The following is a 7679-nucleotide window of genomic DNA, read 5'->3' as shown; positions in this document are numbered from 1 at the left end:
ACGCTGGTTGAATGTTGTATTATTGTCGTCTATTGACATAATAATCAGAGGGAACTTATACTCTGACCTCTTGTCAATATATTTCAACTTCCATTTGTCCTCTCTAAGAGTATGCTTATTATTATTAGTTATTATTATTAAACTCTTTTGTTCGCTTGGAAATAGGACTGAAATGGCTTGGAAGGGATTCCTTAAGGATGTCATGTCTGACACAATGAAACTGCGTGTCCCTGTATTTTGTCCTACTTTGTTTGAGATGGAGAATCCAGCTCTCTTCCGCTTTGACGTCATCAGCCATATCTGGCCTGTATTATGTTCGCTCCCTCTCCTCAGGTTTCCCCTCGAGAGTTTGTTATTCCACTGAATCAAAATAAATTGCCTATGAAACCGGATGAATCAGTCAACCCCCTCTTCCCTCCTCCCTATTCCCATTCCATCCTTTTTCACTCAGTATTACGTATTTGAAGGGAGTCTCGATGCGTCTTTCATATCTTTTCTCCTTTCTTCTTTTTTTCAAAGTGGGGCATTTCTTCCAGCACCCACTCTGTTTGCTCTTTTTAGCATCTTGCTGCTTTCCGGTTGTCACGCCTTATTTTGAGTCATGAGTCGTGTTGTTAGCCAAGTTAGAAGGAGTTTGAGGATGATGTGCTGACAGCAGAAGTGTTGAATCATCTGGAATCATCTTGGGAGGCTGGTTGGAAAGGGACTGAATTTTAAGAATAAAGTAGCCAGAAAAGTGGCATATAAAAACATCAGGAAGCATTTTAGAAGTTGCATAATAGTTCAGTTGCATTATTTAAGTATACAGAAAGTGCTTACTAGATCAAACAAAAGCAAACCAGAAACAGCTGAGTTCCAATTCAGAAGCTGCATCCTTCGAAGGTTGCATTCGAAGACCGATTGCGTCACAGTGGCGTCATGAAGGCTGTCCCAATTGGAAGGCTCCCTCAAATGTGGCCATGAAATGCATCCTTTGTTTCCCGGGTAATGAAGGATACAACGTGCTTTTCCCAAATCACTGAAGTGACCTCGACGTCCGGGTTAGCGATAGCATGAGCCATCAGGCAAGTGTTATTTAAATAAACTCCTGATGTACTTACAAACTTTCCAATGCCTCGTTTTATGAGTACAGAACCTATTTGTACTACTGTAGAAGTTTGATACCATTCTGGGCTTTATTAGAAGGGTAATTTACGAGATACAACCTTGGTTCCATTAGCGCCTGCACTAAGCCATTCGGCTGATATCTCTAAATAAGCTCTAACTTTAATAATGTTCGACCAAGGGAAAAAGGCTTCTGGGCTTTGGGTGTTTGGTCCTTCGTTTGCAAAGGACCCTAGGTTGATTTTATTCCAAACCATCCCTTTAACAATGGGACTTCGCAGACTTAGAAGACTGGCCTTCAAAGTCTGCATCCTTCGAAGGATGCAGCCTCTGAATTGGGACACAGCTAATGTGGTCTCCTCATGTAGAATCCTCACAACCTCCCTCAGTTCTTGTTAGTGCTATGCAAAGCTAATAGGCTAAGCTATTCATGTGCTAACCTAAGGCTAATTTAAAATATTGATGTATCTTTTATATCTGTTTAAGTGCTTGTGCCATTCATGATAGGCTATATCTCCCTTTCTTGAAGGCTGATCAAGGGTGTTATTGTGACATCTTGTTCTAATTAATAGAAAGTGCTTTTCTTAACCAGTTAGCGCTATACTGAGCAAAATGAAAACTAAGAAAGGAAATGTTTCATTTGACCTTCGGTAACTTCTATAACTTTTTTATTTTATTTTATTTTGTCTTTTTGTTGTCGATCCACCTCAACAAAAAGATAAATCCCTCCACTCCTCAATGTTTACAACAATCCAGAGGTCCAGTAAATAAGGAATACTGGAGAGGTGTGGGAACAGATGGGCTGAGGGAGAACCAAGGTGTTTGCGGCTCCAGCTGGTCAACAGTGGATTGAAGGAATGCGTTTGATGCACGTTTCACTGGAGAGGTGCAATATTTCCCTCACAGATCCAAAACAAAGACCAGAAGTTGCACTGACGCCACACACTTCATTTTATCTCTATCAATCATTTCCAGAAATGAAAAGAGGGTCATCTGGTCAGATAAAGTTCAGGATTGTTCATGATTCTGTGATGATGATGGTTGGCATGGTTTCTGTTTCTCTAGCAGAAGTCACACATGAAAGTGAAGTTGTAGGCGTTCATGAGGTGGCTGAGGCCTCAAAATCCTCCAGACCAGCCAGTGACAGGAACACTGAGCCCAAACTAAGAATAAAACCTCACACTCTCTTTCTAATCTCACGTGTTTCAGAATGTGGGAAACTGAGTCATCTGAAAGTGTAAGGAACACACAGTAACACAAAACTTACACCTGAGTTTGTTGTGTTTGAAGCTAATGCATAAGACTGCTGTGATCACACAGAACACCCCAGCAACATAGAAATAGTTTGTTCAATCTATCTAGTACAAATCTAGACAACTAACAGGGTTCTGCATAATTGCCTGTTTTATTTTATTGTAGTAAAAAAAGGGTAAATTTGTGGTTAGTGTGTTTTTACAACAAATAGCCTATAGTCAGACTCTGGTTACTGTAGTAAAAGCATAGTTTTCAATAGTGTTTTATTGAATTTTCCTGTTAGTAAACTAGCTAGTGAAATGTAATTTCTGTGCCACTAGTGAGACCAAACAAAACTTTAAAAATAACAGTTTTTTAACCATATCTTTAACCAAGTGTTTTTAAACAGGTAAAGAAAAAACACTTCGATCTGCTGCAAATGATCAAATAACCTGATAGCCCCGCCCCAGACCCATGCCATTGGTTGAGCCAATGTTGTTGTCCAACAAACAGATTACAAAAATAACTACAAAAATGCACATTTGTAAAAAAGTTGACATCATGTGACATCATTCATATTATGTGTTCAGTCTATAGGCTCAGTGACACCGCCAACAACTATGGAAGGTCAAAAGGGTCAAAACGTGTAAAAACTGTCTTTAAAAATGAACAATGAGCATAAATAGCACAACTAATAAACACTGGCATGCTGCATTTTTTGTCGTTTTGACAACGTTGTCAACGTGCTTTTCTCGTGAGCCACTTAGTTTGGTTAGTCTGAGAAGAAAGAGCTGGCGTGGAAGCATGCAATGACATGATGTTTTAAAATGCAAAAATGTTTTACATTATTAATGTGCATTTGGTAAGTGGTGGGAGCTTAGTGTGCATTATCCAGTATGATGTCATGACACGTGTATGAAGATCTCATGAGGGGGCTCATAAAATCTTTCGGTATGAAATCATCTTATCAAAAATGAAGCAGATGAGGGGAATATTGGGGGAGCGGATTCAAATGCAGCTCCCTTGCCTATGATGTCAGAATTTTCTAACGATTTAGAGAGAGAGAGAGAGATGGAATGAACATAGGTCAACCTGAAGTATTCATTAGAATTTTAATGTGCAATGTGGCTACAACTATATTTTATTCATTCTTAGTGTGTTGTGATGTTTACTCATTCTTCATGCTGATGTAAACACAAATGAGGTAGTCAAGTATATTTGGCCATTTTGTTCATGCTTTGGCTGAATGACTAAGTCTCTTGTATTCGCTAGCTTATCTTCTTCCTGCTGCCTCAGGATCCGGGAGAAGCCTGTTTAATTAAATGATGATGTGTCCATGCCAACTCCAGTTTAAGTCACAATCAGTGGAAAGCATTTAATGATTCAGGAAGGATGTTTTCTATTTGGTTTTTAGCCCAGTGGTTCCAGCGGCCGAGCGGGTTACACAGGAACGTATTGATCGGCTCTCTGTCCGGGGTCACACAAGTGCTGATTCTGCTGAAAAAGGAATTTTTTACCTGACATACACATAACACATATAAGTAACACTTTAATATTTGTATATTTAAAAAGTTAGGAAACCCGAGACTGTTGGAACAACACGGCTGAGGATGAGCTCATGCAAGATAAAATTTATTTATAAAATGAAACAATTGAGTGATATAAAGTCAAACTGTGACATAAGCATCGTAATTATGAGGAAAAATGTATGAATGCGATATAAGTTAATTATGAGAAACAAAGTCGCAGTTTAGGACTTTAAAGTCACAATGTGTGATATAAAATTGCAATTATGAGTAACATAATCACAGTTGGGTAATATAAAGTTATAATGCAAGATATAAAGTTGCAATTATGAGAAACAGCTGCAATTTTATTACAAATGTACAATATAAAATCTCGGTTATGAAATATAAAAAGTAATTTTGTGAGATATACAGGCGTAATTGTGAGGAATAAAGTTACAATTACGAGAAATAAAGCAGTCATTTTGATAAACAATGTTATTGTGAGATATATATTATAAGAAATAAAGTTGTGAAAGTGAGATATAAAGGTTAAATTTTGAGAAACAAAGTCAGTTAAAGGGACAGTTTATGAAAATGAAAATGATGTCATCATTTACTCACCCTCAAATTTGTAGACTTCCATAGTATGGAAAAAAATATATGGAATATACTGCCCATTAACTGTTTGGTTACAGACATTCTTCAAAATATCTTATTTTCTGTTCTGCAAAAGAAAGAAATGCATACAGGTTTGGAACAACTTGAGGGTGAGTAAATGTCGGACTATCACTTTTAAGGAATATAGTCACAATATGACAATCAAAGTTGCAATGATGAGAAACAAAGTTTTTAGTTTTTTACACTGGTTTGGACAAGGGCTTTCATACAATTCACTTGTTTGGTGTTGTTCCCCGACAGGATGAAAGGTTTCGGCATGCACCTCTCTAGCGATCTCTGCTACAAACCCGAAGCTCATCTGCAAGTCTTACCACGGCATATCTCATCTCAGAAGTGCGACATGAGACTGACACGTCACCTCCTGCCCGCTCAGGTGCACCCAATGCTGTTTCACGCCCCGTTGCGTCTTAAAGACGAACAACCATGGATCCTTGAGTCAGTGAAGGCACAAAACACGTCAGCTTCCCCAAATACAGTCACCGCCATGGTACTCTTGTTAAAGATTGAAGTGTTTTCATTGTGTACTTGGCCAAAGTTTCAAAAGGAGTAAATAATGCATGGGCTCCTAGAGAAACTCTTAGCAAATGTGCAGAAGTCACACGGATTCTTCCTGCTTTGTTGTTGTTGTTGTTGTTTTTCTATCACACATTACTTAATCAGAGAGTGAGGTAATCATCTTTCCAAATCCCTAATCATAGCAAATCTGCCACTTTTATTAAACGAAACGCGATAATCCAGTGACTCTTGTGTGAAGGAACAGGATGTTCTGCTCTACGGTGACAAAATGTTCTATTTCTGCACACAAGATGAACCATTAAACTTTTTGTGGTGTCCTTTTAGAAGTAAACTTTATAATTTTTTTGCCTATGTGGGTGTAGGACCTGATGGGTAATAGGAAACAATGCTGGACCAGAGCTGAGGGAGTTTCATTTAGCATGAAAGGGAGTAAACGGCTCCCAGTGGAGCAGTGACTGGCAGTAGCCACATGGTGTCATAAGTTTTGTTATGGTGTCATCCGAGCATGAGTTCCTTCCTCTTTGTCAAACAGTTCAACCCCAGCCCTCCCTTTGTCACCAACAGCCGCAGACCACATCCTGAACTCTGGTTTAGCACTCTTCCTACTGATATGACTGCTAATCCACTGTAGACACACATGTACAATGCGCTGTGACCTTTGCTATATCAAAATCGCATTAGAGGACTATACAACTGCTTTACACGCCAAAAGTAACACATTAACCAGGGCAGTCTCACAAAGAAATTTCAGGGTCATATTTAGCCCATAAATTCCAAAAATATGAGCACTTAAATTATTATTTCTGTAACCGATATGCACTTACAGTAATAACAATTAAAGGGGAAATTGGCTCAAATGATCATAAATAAATGTAATAAGCATGCTGGGATGTCTTTTTAGTCTATAATATAGGTGTCCACATTGAGATTACATGAACATTTTAAGTTAAATGTATGAATTAGTGTACGATAACATTTCAAGTTAAGATCAATTAAAATGTATAAGTAGTAAATACAACGTATACCAGTTCTGCTTACTTAAACTTTGAATTTCTTAAATTAAAAAAATTGAGGCAACTGATTGCCTCAAATTTGATGAGTTTTGCCAACTGATCCAGGTTTACAGTATGTACGTTTATTTATTATTGCTTATTATAATGTTTTTATTTAGTCTAGTTTTATGTTATTTTAAACAGATTATTGTTTTATACATGTTTTATACAAAAGCTATAAGTGTATCATTTGGTCAATGAGGTATCTGTGATCTGTTTTATCTTGTGCAGGGGGCAGGATGGATGATTTGACACCCTTTGTGCAACACTGAAAGGAAAAGACCTGAACAGTTTACTGAGCACGGCACGGCTGTTTTAAACTCATCAATATTTAAACAGCTCGGCTTACTGCTTCTCTCTCTCTCTCTCTCTCTCTCTCTCTCTCATGGTTGAGTGAAGGTAATTCTTGCATAATTTGACTTTAATGCATTCTTAGCTCAGCAACAGGAAGATAGAAGAGTTAAAGCGAAAAAAAAAAAAAAGTATCAACATCACCTATGAGATGAAAACATTCAGTTTTTGAATGGCTAAGTATGCCACCAATTAGACTGGCACTGACTGAAAGAATGTGCTACTGTCACTTCTTGTTTGGAGCTTGTGTGGTCGTCAAGCGCAAACCTCTTTACCTCCTACCCAGATGAAAAGGTTCAAAGCGACCTGTGTGCCCTGCATCTATTCCTTATCAGGTGTGACGCTTCCCCCTCCTCAGGAGCAACCTTTTGAACTGCGTCTTCAAAACGCCTGTCTTGAGGAGTCTCAGCCATCAAGGTGTAACCAGAACACAGTGGAATTTTTACAACAGGATATAATTATGCTGAGGGAGATGTGTGTGTCCGTCCGTGTTTATGGGAGGAGCCAAAGGTTTGACCCTCGAATGAAGGGTCAAATGACAGCCTGACAGGAAGATTAGGTGTGCCATTTGTTTTGTTATTTAGAAGGAAATTGCCTCAGTCGGCACTGTTGAATTCATTCATTCTGACTCTCTTCATTTGTAACTTGTTGACAAATGACTTAATGTTTAAGATGTTCACAGTAATTCATTAATAATCTCTAAACCAATGAATCACCTCTCACAAAAGATCACCTCACTGTTAAGCATTGATGTAATACAATGAAACCTAAATAGGGGTCATTCAAGACCAAACCCTATGAGGCAGTAAAAGCCAGTCTGCAGTTGTAAAGTAGGATCTTCCCTCGCTGTGAAAGCTAATGAATAGCGCCATTTATCGGGTGGTCATGTGGACCTCGACACAAAACATTAGCAGTTATATCTGGCCTCCTCTTTAAATCTCATGATACCATTTGTACAGAGGATGAGGAAGCAGAGAGAGGCGTGAGAGAGAAACATTCTCTAGGAGTATTTTTAGTTCATGTCAAACTGTTTATGCTCTCATTTTGTTGCCTGAAACGATAGCTCTCACAAGGACGAACGAGGAGATGTTGGAAAATGCAGCAGTGCCATGACTGTATGGTTGTGTGTTCTGCAGGCCTTGATACACACACAAAAACAAACAAACTGATGGACAGAAATATTTTTTTACATTGGTGTTTTACACTGTGTCCAAACTAGGAGCAATGTGACCAGAAA

At 38.5% G+C, this 7679-nt stretch overlaps 1 long non-coding RNA gene across 1 annotated transcript; it reads right to left on the bottom strand.

The window, feature by feature from the left end:
- Positions 1 to 3047: 3047 nt before the first annotated feature.
- LOC309489954 lies at positions 3048 to 6895 on the bottom strand. Its single transcript, XR_014202579.1, has 3 exons — positions 4707 to 6895; positions 4467 to 4569; positions 3048 to 3831 (listed from the first exon to the last, which is right to left on the bottom strand). It is a non-coding gene; the product is annotated as an uncharacterized lncRNA (long non-coding RNA).
- Between the last annotated feature and the right edge of the window lie 784 nt (positions 6896 to 7679).

This window comes from Leuciscus leuciscus, assembly GCF_965113295.1.
Source record: "Leuciscus leuciscus genome assembly, chromosome: 25".
In the NCBI taxonomy this organism is placed as follows: Eukaryota; Metazoa; Chordata; class Actinopteri; order Cypriniformes; family Leuciscidae; genus Leuciscus; species Leuciscus leuciscus.
The sequence above is the reverse complement of the archived record's forward strand: the minus strand, read 5'-3'. Positions and strand labels throughout refer to the sequence as shown.